Source organism: Carlito syrichta, unplaced genomic scaffold (genome assembly GCF_000164805.1).
Source record: "Carlito syrichta isolate Samal-C Ts95f unplaced genomic scaffold, Tarsius_syrichta-2.0.1 Scaffold303838, whole genome shotgun sequence".
Lineage (NCBI taxonomy): Eukaryota > Metazoa > Chordata > Mammalia > Primates > Tarsiidae > Carlito > Carlito syrichta.
Genome location: NW_007247934.1, coordinates 116,536 through 133,107, shown reverse-complemented (window position 1 = coordinate 133,107; position 16,572 = coordinate 116,536). Strand labels below are relative to the sequence as shown.

Sequence of the window (16,572 nt, the reverse complement as noted above, 5' to 3'; positions counted from 1 at the left end):
ATTTCAAGTAGTTTAAATTATAAAAATAATATCATTTTAAATGACCTGTAGTAAAAGGAAAAATAAAGGTGATTACAGCATGCATCTATGGATCCTCAGATCAGTAGCCTTTGTAATTTGGGCTAAGTCATGTAATTTCTCTGTGCCTTATGTTCTGCACCTGCAAGGAAAGGATATGAAATTAAATGATCATGGATATCCCTTACTATTCTAAAACTTACTGAAAAATGGGTTTAAGACTAGGTTTAGCCAGGCTCAGTGGTTCAGCCTGTAATCCCACGCTTTGGGAGGTTGAGGTGAGTAGATTGCCTGAGCCCGCAGGTTCGAGACCTGCCTGGGCAATGTGGCGAGACCTCATCTCTACAATAAATCAAAAATTAGCCAGGCTTGGTAGCGCGCGCCTGTAGTTCCAGCTACTTGGAAGGCTGAGGCGGAAGGATCACTGGAGCACAGCAGGTCAAGCTGCGGTGGCCGGGAGCGGCTACTGCACTCCAGTCTGGGCGACAGAGTAAGACTACAACTCAAAAGAAAAAAAAAAAAAAAGACTAGGTTTAATGAGATTGATATATGATTTGGTTTATAAAAATGGTTAAGAACAAATCAATGGATTCTAAGGGAAAAAAATGAAGAGCACTAGAATTCACCTTGACTTGAAAATTTATGTTACAGAGACTCTTTAATGTTAAAGACAAATTTAATAGTGATACTGTTAAAATACAAATCGTAATTCAGCAGATCTAGGGTGGGGCCTCAAATTATTTCTGAAACAAGCTCTCCAGTAATATGGAATTCTGCTGGTGCATGGACTGCACTTTAAATAAGCAAGGACTTACGGTAAATCCAGGAGGTAGAATGTAGAAAACAATCCATAGCATAGTCAAGAAATCAACAATACCAATAACCTATTGTAAAACAAATTAGTTTTTAATCACACATACACAAAAAAATGCTTTAAAAAAATGAAAGGACCAATTATTATGCAAGTTCAAAAGCTTACTGATATGTGATAGGTAAGCCAATCTTTGAACTTGTGGCTATAGTCCAACTCTAGCTGCACATTATAATCACCTGGGGAGCTATGGAAAAACAGAGATGGCTGAAAACCTGCCACCCACAACCTAGTTCAGTTAAATCAGAATTTCATAGATGAGACCAAGGTCTTAGAATTTTGGCTTTTTTTAATGCCCCCCCCCCCCGCCGTGATTATAAAATTGAAAACCATTGGGCTACACTTACACAGTGTCATGGCAAGATACACAAAAATAAAAAACTAATTTCACCTTTTCTTTAATAAATTGAGAGATATGTGTTTACCTGAACTAAGAATATCTGCTTATGTCTAAATAACCAATTAGTAAGTAAAATATAATGTGAAGAAGTTTACGTTGCAAAAACTTACCAAGAAAGTGTTAACCAGGAAAGCATTTTGAAATCCACACTGAATTTTTCTTTTGTCCTTAAAATGACCAGAATTTTTTCCATTTTGAAAAAACTAAAATTGAATTGACTGGATATCTGATATCACAGACAAATGGGTCTCAAACTTTAGCATGCATCAGAGTCACTTGGAGGGCTTGTTAAAACAGACTGCCAGGCCTGACCTGGGGGATAGGCCCAAGAATGTCCAATTCTAACAAGCACCTAAATAATGTTGATGCTTCTGTTCCAAGAACCACATTTTGAGAATCACTGATAAAGATAGAGGTTTGCAATGTTAAAAAATGCTATTTTCCTTTTTAGTAAACGGTGGCATTAAAATACTTCTAGTCTTTATCATACACTTAGTTTTAAAACACACACATATATAGATATATATTCTACAGAATATGGGATATGGGTTTCTTTTTCTGCATTTCTCCAAGATCAGCTTGGTACCAGTTACCTCCATGCATCTTCCGTCATGTGATGAACATTCAGCAAACGATACAGAAATTCTTTGTTTTGATTCTGATCTCATCTTTACTCAAATGAGTAAAGCTTCATAAATAATACAAATGAGATAGCCTGAGGCTTTAAATTCTGGTAGGTATATGTCCTTAAAAAATTTTTAAATGGCCAGGTGTGGTGGTTCAAGCCTGTAACCCCAGCACTTTGGGAGGCCGAGATGAGGGGACTGCCTGAGCCCATGGGTTGGAGAACAGCCTGGGCAACTTGGGGAGACCTCATCTCTCCAATAAATCAAAAAACTAACCAGGTGTGGTGGCACGTACCTGTAGTTCCGGCTATTTGGAAGACTGGGACGGAAGGATCACCTAAGCCCAGCAGGTCAATGTTGGGGTGGCTGCGAGTGTGCCACTATACTCCAGCCTGGGTGACAGTCCAAAAAAAATTCAAAATGATGCTTATTGTTTTAAATATTTTGTTAAGGCTTTTATAATTCTCTTTTATTGGCATTTTAATAAGTGGAATTCAGCAAGTGAATCTGGAGGAAATCCAGATCTAATTTTTATTTTGTCTTTAATACACCATTACTTAGAAATTCTCAAGGCACATAAATGTACTAGAATCACAAAAGATGGTATTGTTTCCTCTACTTATTGAGAATGTCTTTTCCTTAATATCACTAATATAAGTGTAGTTTTAACATTACCTACATTAACATTATTAAGAGTTACAAAATAAATTTCCATGTAATATCTCAAACATGTTTTGGAGACAAAACTGTCTGGTCAAATAGAACCAAAAAACAAATTAGAACAAAAAACAAAATTCTAGGTATTTCTCTATTCAATTCCTTGAAAGTCCTCACAGGTGAATAAATAACAAACTTCCCCATTGTTGTTTTATAAAATTCCAGCATAATCACTAAGAGAAGGTTATTATAGTGATTTAGACAAGAAAGAGCAAAGTAACATTAGTCCCCAAAAGACTTTGGTAATTTCTGCAGAATGACAGATTGCATTTTATTTATTTATTTTTTTTTGAGTCGGGGGTCTCTATCACCTCGACTGGAGTGCAGTGGCATGATCACAGCTCACTACAGTCTCAACCTCCTGGGCTTAGGCTATCCTTCCATCTCAGCCTCCTGAGTAGCTAAGACAACAGGCGTGGCCAACACTCACGCAGCTAATTTTTTTGGCCACTCGTCCAGCTAATTTTTTTGGTAGAGAGGAAGTTTCACTCTGTTGCCTAGACTGGTCTAGAACTCCTGGGCTCAAGCAATTATCCTGCTAACAGAGTAGGTACCTTAGACTAAGGAAAAGCTCTAGGGCTGTAGGAACGTTCTAAGTTCATTGATGCCTGAAGCAGCTGGTGCAGAACCACACATACAAGCAAACGACCTAGCTATAGGAAACTTCACACCTACTCTTAGGCTATTATCAGATACACCTGTAGCACTATAGTCCATCTACCCAGAATGTTTGCTGTCCACCAAGGCAGGAACTAGCTTAGAGACACCCCTCACCCCCAGCATGCACATCAATAGCCAAGGTTGACCTAAGATAACTTTAAACCTTCACTGTAATACTATTAACATAAAATTACCCTAAGGAAGGCTCCCACTCCCATCCTACACCAGACGTGACAGTGCTGGTATGATTATGTAAGGCCCGACACAAGGAGGGAGTGACAGAGTCTTAGCCCGAAGACCACCCAATTCCAGGAAAAAAAACCCACCCCTCAGTAACCCTAAGAATAAGTTATAACTCAACAATAGTTATTCACAGAAGCAGCAGCTTTCTACAGGCTGTTTCTGCCTGCTCTCCCTGCTTGAGATGTCTTATTCTTTGCTTAAGAAAGTTACTTGCTTATCCTGCTTCCCTGTGTGTCTGTTAGTGAATTCATTCCAAGTGAGAACACCAGAACCTGCTGTTGACCCGACTCACACCGGGAGCAGCACCCTTTCTCCTGGTAACAATGCCTCGGCCTCCCAAAGTGGTGAGTTACTGGCATGAGTCACTGTGCCAGACCAGAATGCATTTATTTGATGCTTCTTTACTAGTAGGTAAAAATATACAGATTTCTGATTCCTAAGCATGTAGGATTATACTAGACATTCACTACAATGAAGCCAATCCAGAAAAGTCTTTTATATACCAGTGCCGTTGTTATTAGTCTTGCAAAAATAACATAAATATATTTACACATTGGCACCTAATATATCTGTGACAAAATGATAAAAAAAACTTTAAAAACATGTATTTTAATTTGAAAAATGAATCAGAATCAATTCTAAACCATTTAAAAATTGTTTAAAAACTGAAGATAGCTGAGTACAAACTATCTACAGAAAGGACAAAGTATGAGGTGGTTGCCTAGCATCACACAGCGAGTTCATAGTTACTCATTGGCAGAGTCGGAACTAGCACTCAGGTTTCCTGGGTCCTAATCCAGTACCTCTCTGGATTAGTGACTCTCCAGAGTCGTCACTGCCATATATCAGATCAATCTTTTCTTGAATACTAGTATACATAAATCCAAACAGCAGTCTTTGAAATAAAGAAATAAATAGAAAAAAAGTCTTTGAAAAGCCTTAATAATGACCTTCTTAAACCTTTATACTACAAAACCCTTAAATGTTTATACTACAAAAAAATTACAATGTACTTTGGCTCTAAGGCAGAATAGCTCTATCATTGTACCAGGTTGTTTGTTAAATGAATGGGTGAACCAATTCTTAAATGTTACAGACACTACAGACCTCCAGAAACCAACATATCTGGTTCAAAATGTCACTCCTTCAATCCCCTTTTGAGCACGACAGAATGGGTAGAAACAAGATTAGGACTGCATTTAAGTAGTGTTAAAATAAACTAAATTGTTTTTGCTAGCAAAAAATAATGGTCAGAAAGCATAAAGCATTTATGACCCATATAGAGGCTGAATAAACTATCGAGATTAAGACAGGCAGACCCCTAACCCATCTCCACTTTATCCACATCTCTCCCCTATTTGTAAGCCAATCTCTAGTATCCCTCCTCTAAATTCCTTAGGAAAGGCAGGAAAGTTATTGTCAGAAAACCAGACAAGTCTAAAAGAAGAGAAAGGAAACAAAGACAGAGGAGCTTGTTTCTACATATTGTGCACAGTTTAGAAATTTGAAGAAAAAAGTATATTCTAAAGCATATGTTCAGATAAAGTCTAACTGATCAAAAGAATGCAATGAATTTTCAATGCCTTCAAGAATTATTTAAAACTGGAAAATAAAATAGACAAGCACCACTTCTTACCTAACTTCTTTCTCCTTCTCCTTCTCTCTTCTTCTTATTCCCCTCACCCCAAGGAGTTGTCTTAAAATTTACTCTTTCTTTTCTTTGTTAGAGACAAAGCTCAGGCTGGAGGACAGTGGCTATTCACAAGCCCCACCTTCATAGAGCACTACAACCTTGAACTCCTGGCCTCAAGGGATCCTTCCTCCCTCAGCCTCTGAAGAAGCTGGATCTACAAATATTCGGCCACCATCCGAGCATAAAATGGATTCTTATTCCAATTCTTACATCTGCCCTGCCCAGAGGAAGATAGAAGGGGAGATATTTTAAACCAGAAGAATTTTGTAATTACCAAAAGAAGAAATAAAGCACAGAGGAAGGGAAAGAAAAAAAATTTTTTAATTTGTATAAAAGGTCTATGGGGGAAGGGGAGCAATTAGTATGATTCTTAAGTCATCATCTTCATGTGTATAATCCTCCTTTTCTTTAACTACTGTTTCATGGCATCAGGCATACTTGCATTCAAATGTAAATACAAAATAACTAAATCACTATGATTATTGTAGTTGCCTTACCTAAGGTAGAATTCCTTGTGAACACATTTATATGTATTAGAAATCCCAAGCAAATTTTTTTTAAAACTTACTAAATCATCATTTTATAATAGAATTCCATGGAACTATAACATGACCTTTCTACTTATCAAACTTTTATTTTCTGTTATGAAAAGAAGCTGTAGTCTCTTACAAGATATGTTACTCTTATATAGAATATTTCATTGAAAAATAAAATAAGGAAACATTTCAGGTATGAATGATATAGTTTTGGGGAAAACCATCAATATACATACAGAAAATTAGGCAAACTGCCTTGTGACAAACGAAAGATACCATTCAATCCTGTTTGAATATCTTATCTCTGATCAGTCGTGTTTGTCCGAGGCATACTGAGAGACAAAAAGAGTAAGACTCCACCCTTTAAAAGCCCATACTCTCCTTGGAGGGAGAACGCAACATAATTAAGTGTTCAGCTATATGTGAACAAAGAAAGTCACAGAAAAGTGATAAATTTGGGGAAGCCATAGTCTGAAGTGAAACAAGTGTCAAAACCTTGAAGGGTGGGAATTTTAAAGTGCATAGAATTTAAAAAGCAGGACTATTCAAGTAGGGGGAATATTCTGAAGCAAATGCCTCAATAGGCAAATAGAACCCTGTTGAAAAACAGAAGAAGATAAACAAGGATGATCAGAAGGCAGCGAGGCAAGAGACCACCTTGAAAGCCAGGATAAAGACTTTGGATCCCATGTGAAAATAAATGGACAGTCAAACGGCCCTCAGAGAAGGCAAGTGGGTCATTAAGGATGACCACCTAATGGTGATAAGAGGTCAGAGGAATGGTGACAAAGAGGCATTAACACTGCCACTGGTCAATGATGGACTGCAGAAAGACAGCAGGAGGTGAATGGAAAGTATCAAGCACAGGAAGAAAGTCTTCAAAAACCCAATCCATGAGCATGAACAATCTCACCGGAGGAGTGAAGACAGAAGAGGTTTGATGACAAAAAAATGTTCTTTTTTTTTTTGTATAGGAGTCTCACTGTCTCCCAGGCAGGAGTAGTGCAGTGACAAGCTCACGGCCACTGCGACCTCAACCTGCTGGACTCAACCTGAGCCTTTCAAGTAGCTGAAACCACAGGTGTGTGCCATCATGCTGACTCAGCTAATTTTTGGATTTAATGGCAGGTTGCCCAGACTGGTCTCCAATCCGTGGGCTCAGGCAATCCTCCCAACTCTGCTTCTCCAAATGCTGGGATTATAAGCGTAAGCCACCGCGCCCAGCAAAAAGATGTTCTTTAAAATGCCCAGAAAGGAAGCACAGGCACAACCAGAGGGTAGATGAAGATATGAGCAGTGCCATTACAGACAGTAAAAGGAAAGAAATCTCAACAAGTGGGAAAGGAGCACAGAAAAGGGTGGGGACTAACAAGAGACTATGTAAAGGTAATTTCAATGGGGTCAAGATTCAGAATTCCCATGAAATGAGACAAGTGGTCAGCTATTTCAAAAAACTTGTTCTAGGCAGGAAACCTGGGATTTAACATCAAATTCTCTACAGACTGGATTGTCCTAGTGACCTCAAGAGGTTACTTAAGAAACTCTATACCCCCAAGTCATGGTCTATGAAATGACTACTACCTACTAAACAGAGCTCAGGGTCAGAATAAGGATAAAATGGCAGAATTCACATGTAAGAGATTTGCAAACTATAATAAAGCTGTATGAATCTAACATTTTACTAGAGGAAACCCCAAGTAGTATTTTTCTAAGATAAAGCTAGTGTTAAAATGTTAACTCCAACATTTCCCACTAATAAACCCTGGAAAGCCTCAGCTCTGCCCTAGTATGGTATTCCTGTTCTCTATTTTGGATGTTGAAGATAACAGGCAGGCTTTAAAAAAAATAAATAAATAAATTCATTCTCATATCAATACGATGGTTTCCTGCTATGATACACTCAGCTTACATGAAACTTAGACATGACATGAAACACTGTCCTCTTCCTCATGAGTTTTTTCTCCACTATTGTTTTTACTTTCCCTCTCCCCATCGTGTTCTCATTCCCTAATACTAACTGACTTTCCCCTCCAGTTTCTCTCACTCTCACCTTATCTTTATTAAGACACAAATGTCTCTAAAGTATTTTCAAAACCAGAAGACAACAGTGATTAGCATTCATATTCCTTAAAACAGTTTAACCCTTGACCTTAACCATAAATTTCACTGTTTTTCCCACCTTTTAAATAGACAGGCAAACCTGTTTGACTAGTTTTCCTTTAAGTACTGCTCTCCTGATTGGCTTGGTGAGCACGACTGAATAGGTAGCAGCCCAAATGCAAAAGCTATGTAAAACACAAGGGCCTTCTTCATAAAGGAAACCCATGGGAAGGGCAGGCCTTGCACTAACTGCCTGGTCTTGGAGTAGCTCTCTCAAAGTAGAAAGACTACACCATCCCTCATGTGGCTGCTAATGAAAAAAATTTTTTTTTAAATTTTTCCTGTTAATGCCTCTCTTCTAAATAACAGATGTTATGGTGAAGATGAGGCAGAATCAGAATAACCCTTTAACTTAAGAAGTTTAAAATATTTTGATGAATGAGACTATTCAAAAGGTGGTATCTAGGCGTGCTAAAGTATGTTGGGGTGTGTGTGGGTGTGTGTGTGTGTGTGTGTGTGTTTAAGCAGATTAGACAAATCTGAATTTGCCAAACAGGTAAATCAGAATAGGAGTCTTTCTATGTAAAGATTCAAGTTGATATTGCTTTAAATAGCAATATTTAAGGAACATTTAGGGAATATTTAAAATACAATATGCTTTAAAATCACTATCCACTTTCCTTTTACTGCAAAATATTTCTTCAAACATACAGAAAAATATAAAGATTAATATAACATCTGCATTCCCATCACCTATATTTAAAGTGTTACATGTTTATTCTACTGCCTTAAATTCAATAAATATTAATCAATTTTTAAAAACTGAATTTTTACATAGTTTCTCAGGAACTTACTACAGAAAATACAGCACATTTGTACACTTTATTCTACTTTCTGCATTCATGGGCATGTATTATTTAAATCTAATGTTTCAGTTGGAAGAAAATTAACCCCTTAGTTTTTACTTATTAAAGTAATCTATAGCTAATGTAATAACTACAAATTTATGACTTGGTATCTTGAAAATGTTTCGAATATTAAATTTCTTCAAACACAGAATTTAAAAATACAAAATGATTTTACAAATATTGTTATATGATATTCCCAAATTGAGCAAATATTTACTATCAGTTATAAATGTAAATTTATTTAGTGAACTGGAATCCTTATAGATGCATTTCTGTGATCTATATCATCAACGGAAATGAATTATACCTTCAAAACAAAAACAGCATAGTGATTATTCCAAATAAACAATTCAGATATAAGCAAAACACACAGTATCTATGAAATGTTCCTACTATACAGTCTTTCCATCTAATCTAAATGTTTTAATACTTATATAAATTTCTAGCCAGAGAACAGGAACCGACCTAGGCTGTCCTAGAGACCCTGCCATTCATAAATCCAAAGATACCATTTTTATTTTGGCCATGCACTACTAAATACTTGACTAAGTGTGGTTCTCCTGTATAAGTCAATTTCAATTTGGCATTTGTTATCCCTGTAAGTGTGCTGCTGAGCATGACAACATACAGTCTAAAACTGAGATGGTGAATATACAACATAGAATTGGAAAGAATCTTACATTGCAAATCACCTGCACAGATTACTGTGCTTTGCAAGTAACAGGACCTTAAACTGTAAAAGACTAAGTACAGTGGAAAGAAAGCATTGAAACTTAACTCCAAAATAGAGAACTGCTGGTAACCAAAATTGTGGCTAGATATTCTCTTGTAAAGAACATGATCAAATATTAAAACTACATATAAAAAATTCATTTTACCTTAAAAATATGGAGCATCTAATTTCATTTTACTCAACAAGTATTTATTGGGAGATCTAAAAGTTATGTACTACTCTAAACGCTGTAGAAACAAATGATAAATGAGAAGTAACACTAGAATACACTGTAACAGAACCACTAATTTAAACTAAAAAAGAATAAACAGTATTTATAACTAATTAATCACCAGTATCCCTTGTAACAAATTAGTAAACGATATGTACTATGTTCAATTGTTGATTGAGTCCCAAACCAGTTCACATATGTAGATTTTTTTCAAAATATCTACTAATTAAAGCATAAAAATTCAAATACATATTAAAACAGAAATCTAACTTTAAAGGTTCACCACTAACAGAAAGCATCATTTCATCCAAACAGAAAAAAGTCCTAAGGAAAAAAGTAGATATATTTAAATATTACCTGAGTAGACTTAATTTCTTAAAAAAGCAAACAAACCTCTACGAATCAGTCCTTCTTCTAGTACACAAGTTAATAATTACTTTTCACAATGTTGATTTTTGAGACCCTATAAGATATAGAAGTGCTTCCTTAATCATCAAATACTAAAATCTACTTTCTTAAGTTTTGATACCATCTGATTTTTTTGTTTTGTTTTCAGCTACTATTAAAATGAATAATCAATTATCTTATTAGACTGTGTAAGGAACTAAAATGCAAAATGCTAAGATTCTAAGATTTGATGACCATATGTTTTTTAAAAAACATTATATGTGCTACCTGCCCCTCCAGGCTGGTGAAAGCATGACTGGTACTGAGAAAAACATTTTGCAGAGCTCTTGAGACAACTCTCACCCTCTTTTCAAGGATTTTGTTCAGTTGGCTCTCTCTGCTCCCTTCAAAATTTCAGTTGCTGCTATTCTAGTGGCTTCTAATGCAGAAAGCTAAACATATGATCAAGTTTTCATCTAACAATATATCTTTAATCAGCCTCCCTGAACCTTGACAGCTATTAAGCAAAAGTTGCTACAGACCTTCCTAGTCGCAAAGTCCTGCTTTCCATAAAAATGACTAGCTTTTGTTAAACACAAACCAGTAACCTTCCAGGCACTGTGCTTGGCATACTTTATCTCATTAGACCCCCAAAATAGCCTTATAAAGTAGGTATTTTGGTCTTCATGAGGAAACAGAACTAAATTTTGAGCCCAAAGTAACAGAGCTATTTAGAGGTAAAACTAGGACTGTCTGATACCCTTCATCTTAGTATCTCATCTCTCACTTCTTGACATTTTCTCATCCTTCAGTTGCTAAAAAGTTGCTCTCCCTGACTGCAGTGGCTCATACCTGTAATTCCTGCACTTTGGGAGGCTGAGACAGAAGGACTGCTTAAGCCCAGAAGTTTGAGCTCAGCCCAGGCAACATAGTGAGACCTCATCTCAATAAAAAAATCAAAAAGTTAGCCATGCATGTGGTGTGCACCTGTACCTGTAGTCCCAGCTGCTAAGGAGCATGAGGCAGAAGGACGGCCTGAGTCCAAGAGGTTGAGGCTTAGGTGAGCCATAATTGTACCACTGCAATCCCGCCTGGGCAACAGAGTGAGACTCTGACTCAAAAAAAACAAAAACAAAAACAAACAAAAAAAGCTGTTCGACTGCCCTCCCTAATTCTCCTCCTGCCTCTCTTCTTCTGTATCTTCTCATTTTTCTTTGTTGCTATTTTTCTACCCAACTCTCAAATTTTAGGATCTTCCCAGGTCTCTACTGCCCCCTTAATTTTTGGTATTTACCCTGAAAAACCTATCAACTTTTACTGTTTACAATCACTTATGTGCTGCAAACTGATAAAACAATCTGTCCATTCATTCCTCCATTCATTTATCTACTTACCTATCTAATCTAGGACCTCTCTGCACAGAACTTATGTCAATAATCCATTGGACACACACATTTTCAGTTGGGTTTTCTATAAGCACTTCATATTCTACCTATTACCCTTTCTTCTCAAATCTGCATCTCCTTTAAAGTTCTCTTCCCTTCCTCCTGTACCGCCACCCCCACTCCATCACCTAAATCAGTCACCTAATCCTGGAGATTCTACCACCTGAATATTTTTGTGACCAAACCTTTTTCTTCATCCCGCTGCTACCACTTTGATATAAGGTCCTCAACTACTCTTACTCAGGTCGCCCCAGTACTTTCTAAACTGCTGTTCCTGTCTCACGTTCCTCAGATCCATCCTTCTAGATTGCTGTGAGAGCTGTTTTCTCATCGCATCACTCCTTTGTTTAAAACAACCTTGAACAAAAAATGGTCCGCACTCCTTAGGATGGCAAACAGCCTGCTGTGATCTTTCTCCTGCCTACAGTGATTCATCTTTTATGACACCTTCTATGAACCTCTCGAGTCTTCTGCCCCCATGTAGAACTGGCCACTTCCAAAATCTCTGCTCAGGTTACTCTGTGTATATCTCTATCACAGCACTTACAGAATAGCCAGCTCTGTACTATACTTACTGAAAATTACTCGTTTCCTATTTTCCCCTCTTAAACCCAGAGCACATCCCCAGAGACAGTGCACTGGACGCATAGTACGCTTTGAATAAATATTTGTTGAATAAAAGAGTGAATTGTTTCTGAAATGTTTCCAGTTAAGAAGATATGATTACCACTGTTTTCAAGACCAAATTAAACTACTTTATTCAAACTGATGTGATGATGTAGCTCCTCCATAGGTACATATGCAAAATACTGTTTAAACAATTCATCTAGCCTCAAGTGGCCAGGGTAGGAAAATGTTAACAACATTACTTTTGGTTAGTAAGTTTCTTTTTTTTTCTTCTTTTTCTTCAACTTTTTATTTTTTGTAGAGATGAGGCCTTGCTATGTTGCCCAGTCTGGTTTTGAACTACTGGGCTCAAGCAATCCTCCTGCGTCGGCCTCCCAAAGTGCTGGGATTACAGATGTGAGCCACCGTACTAAGCCTAGATTAGTGAGTTTCAGTAGCAGAAAGTAGTATGTAAAATATCATTTTATATGTGTATATTTGTGTGTGTGTGTATGTATGTGTGTACATGTATGTGTGTGTGTGTGTGTGTGTGTGTGTGTGTGTGTGTGTGTGTGTGTGTGTATTCCAAAACAAAGACAGTCTGGGCCTACTATAAGAAAAGTAAACTTTTTTCTTACAGGCTGCTTCAGCTTTCAGAAAAGCCACAATTTCCCAGAAGACTGAACTGTCTGAAATTAAGACACCCTTCTAAAGATCTCATACACAAATTTTTCTAGGAAAAGCATGTTAAAATCTTTTATATAGAAGCCACCCTTCTGGGAACCTAAACCTTTCAGCTCACAATCCAGCCCAGAAATAAAGAAAGTGAACAGAAAGTATCTGTCCCAAAGTCCACAGGCTTTATACTAAGGAAATAGTCCACATCATTTAATGAAAAAAAAAGACAACAGATAATACAGCAGCAGGGCCCGCTCACAGCCTGACAGCAGTAGAAACTGATAGCTGATAACAGAAAGAGGACCCAGAAAAACCATAAAAAGAAGAATGGTACTTCTGTCTCCATTCTAGTATTTCAGCCCAGCAGGCTGAGACCATCTACTATAAACAAAAACAGCTCTATACACCTCAACTAATAGCACTATTCAATTCTTTATGAATTCAAGCTTATAAAGACAACTCAGTAAAAAAAAAAAAAATAACTTATATCCAATATCCTCCAAGGAAACTAGGAAGATAGTAAGGTTAAGAAATTGCTTGTTTTTTCTAAGGTCTAAATTTTTTAAAGTTTCAGTAATTAATAGTATGAGGGATCAGTTACTTCGAAAATATGCATATGTAAATAAGCAACAATGCAGATGAAGTTAAATAAATGAAATATTATTAAATACCGCATAAACAAGCAAAAGTTCTATCTCTCCAGGTAAAAAATCACTTAGAAATTTCCAGGTGTACGTCGGAAAACCTAGTATGAATTAAACAGCAACAAATTGATATTATTTGGTAAACAGGCACATAAATAATTTTCAAAAGGAGTTAAGGATTTAGGATAAGGATAAGAATTTGGGGTGAGGTTTTTCAGGAATATTTAAATTGCAGCTAAAAGCCGGGCTTGGTGGCTCAGCCTTGTAATCCGACGCCTTTGGGAGGCTGAGGTGAGTGGATTGCCTAAGCCCACGGGTTCGAGACCCGCCTGGGAAGTGAGACCTCGTCTCTACAATAAATCAAAAAATCAGGTGGGCGTGGTAGTGCATGCCTGTCATTCCAGCTACTGGAAGGATCGCCGGAGCCCAGCAGGTTGAGGCTGCGGTGGCCGGGAGCAGCCACTGCACTCCAGTCCGGGCGACAGAGTGAGACTCCAACTCAAAAAAAAAAAAAAATTAAATTAAATTAAAAAATAAAATAAAATAAATTGCAGCTAAACCAATAATTATTCATAAGGTAAACCATAAAATGTTTTCATTTAAATTAAATTATTGGGAAATGTAAACTCTCAAACCTTTAAACAAAATAAATTTTGTTAGAAATGTGTTTATTACTGCATTGGTTTATTTGTTCTAAGTGTTTGAAGCAACAAGTATAATCCTCTAGAAACTTCATATTTAAAAAGTTTGAATCTCTACAGTAGTAGTACCTGGAAAAAGTTAGAAGTACAGATCTGCTCAGTTGTGTCAAAGCTCCTGATAGATTCCAACTTTTACTAAATATCCGGGGACTACATTTACCTGAGTTTTTCAACACTCCTATAGCACTATATCACCTTGTGGGGAGCAGGCAAATCAAAAAAAGTAAGAGTATTTTTCTCTGCTATTATCTAGAATAGTTGCTGAACAGAGACACATTCCCAAAGCAAAACCTCAAACTACCAAGACACTTGTTTTTTTCTGTAGGAGAAAAACTAAGTCTGTTGGCTCAGATTTAATTCAATTAACCAAAAGTTCTAGCTTCCCTTATCATATAATATTGAGGTGTCTGACCCTTTAGTTAATTTAAAAAATATATCCTGGGGCAAAGTGTGATTACTCCTAATACTACGAAAATATCAATTAAAAAACACTTTCCATCCTTCCTTCAAATGGCAGTCTTTGTTTTGTTTGGCTTTTTGTTTTGTTTTTTTCCTCCTTGGGATAGGTGGGACTGAAACAGCCATACTGAATGAATGCAGACTTTTTAAATATGAAATTATCGGGGGGGTTGGGGGTGAGGGGCTGGGGGAAAAAATTATCAATAGTATTATCAAATTATCAAAAATTAACAATAGTAACACCAGCACACCTGGCACCTATCTAGTGGCCAAACTGCCACACCTTCGTGCCATTCATCTTGAAAAACTCATAATGCAAGGGGACAGCCTGAGGTGACTGAAGATTTTGCGAGTCTTGGAGTTTTTTTGACTGTCTCTAATGGGACTCACCTCAGAGAAAAGGCCCTACTAACTCCAGTGGCTAACACGGGGTCATAAGGGAGGGGACTCTCGGCCTCACGCCAAGTTGGAAAATGCCACCCACCCTTCACCTTGAGGCATTCCCTCTCCGGGCTGAGAGCGCCTAAGGAGCGCAATCCAGCCTTCTGCGTGAGTTTGGGAGAGACTCTCTCAGGAGTTCCACCCTTCCCCCCTCCTCCCGCGCGAAGAGGCGATGGGGACCCCAAGTCCTGGTACTACCGAGGCGATCCTTTCCCGAGGCCCGGGCTGCAGTGGCTCGTTCACCCTACCCGATGGTATAAAGCCCCGGCTGAACCAGGGAGTCTGCCCGTGTAGACTGCGTACCCCCACCCCGCCCCCTCCCGCTACCTCGGGTTGTCCTTTTGACCCCACGCACTGCATCGACTTGCACTCCCCGATGCGGTGGGCCCGCTCCAGCTCCCAGCCACACAGCCCAGCCCCTCGCGACTCCTCCGGTCCGGGGAAGGCGCCCTTCTCCCCTGGGCGCGTCCTTCTGCCCCCGCCCGCCCGCCCGCCGGCGCTCACCTCTTCTCTAACCCCGGGATCCGCACACGTTTCTCTACGCCAGGGCATCCCTGTGTGGTCCCCCGATCGGCGCAAGGGCCCGCGCGACCCGGCCACCACAGTCCATTCTTGGGGGTCGCGCGGGCCTGCGGACCCCGGCGGGCGCTGAAGGGTCCCAGCGAGCGTGTGCCGCCCCGAGACGTTCCCCGCCCCCAACGCACCCCGCTCTCGTCTCCCTCTCAGGGAGAGACGGAGGCGAGTTGGAGACGTCCGGAAGCACCTCCCGGTCCCCGACCCGCGTCCCTGCCCTGGCAACTGGCTCCGGCCAGGGGCGTCCGCCGTGCCCATCCCTCCTGGGTCAGGTGCAACGTCCTCAGTCGAATCGGCGCCCTGTTCTGCCCTCCTTCCGCCTCGCATGCACGAGCGCAAGGGGACCCTCAAACGGGTGCCATATGGGAGGGAGAGGATGGCGGGGGCCCCCGGGGGCAGCTTGGAGATATCTTCTCGGCACCCCCTCAACCCCTGGCCTTCCTCCCTACCCCCTACCCGCCTCGATCGGCTCCTAACTTCCTCAGCCCAACCCCATCCGCGCTTTCCGATTCCTACCCCCCGCCCCTGGATCGCAGCCATTCGCCCAGCACTCACCTCCGGGAGCAAACAACGCCCCTCGCCTCCTCCTAGCCCGCCCCTCTCTGCCCGCTGGGCCGGCGTGGTCGCTCCGCTTACCTCGTCTCCTGGCTGCCCCGCGTGAGTTGGAGTGTGTCTCTGCCGCGTAATCGTATCCGGGACAGAAGGGACCCGTGTGTGCGCGCCGGATCAGGTGTCGCCGCCTGCGGTGGCTCGGGGGCGTGAGGGAGCCTGCAGAGTTCGCGGTCGGCTCGAGACGGGCTCTCGGCTCCCAGTCGATGGCAAGGCTTTCCCGCGCCCTCCCTCGGGTTCGCAGCGCGCCTGCTCCTCCGGCTCCCCGCGGGCGGCCGCGCCCCCCAAGCCGCGCCCCGCCCCGCCCCGCGCG

At 40.0% G+C, this 16,572-nt stretch overlaps 1 protein-coding gene across 1 annotated transcript in view; it reads right to left on the bottom strand.

The window, feature by feature from the left end:
* Window positions 1-16,553, bottom strand: part of UGT8 (UDP glycosyltransferase 8) — an 83,441-nt gene extending 66,888 nt beyond the window's left edge. The window contains exon 1 of the mRNA XM_008059208.2: window positions 16,287-16,553. The gene's annotated coding sequence lies outside the window, so the exon portion shown is untranslated. The remainder of the gene's footprint in view (window positions 1-16,286) is intronic.
* Window positions 16,554-16,572: the final 19 nt, after the last annotated feature.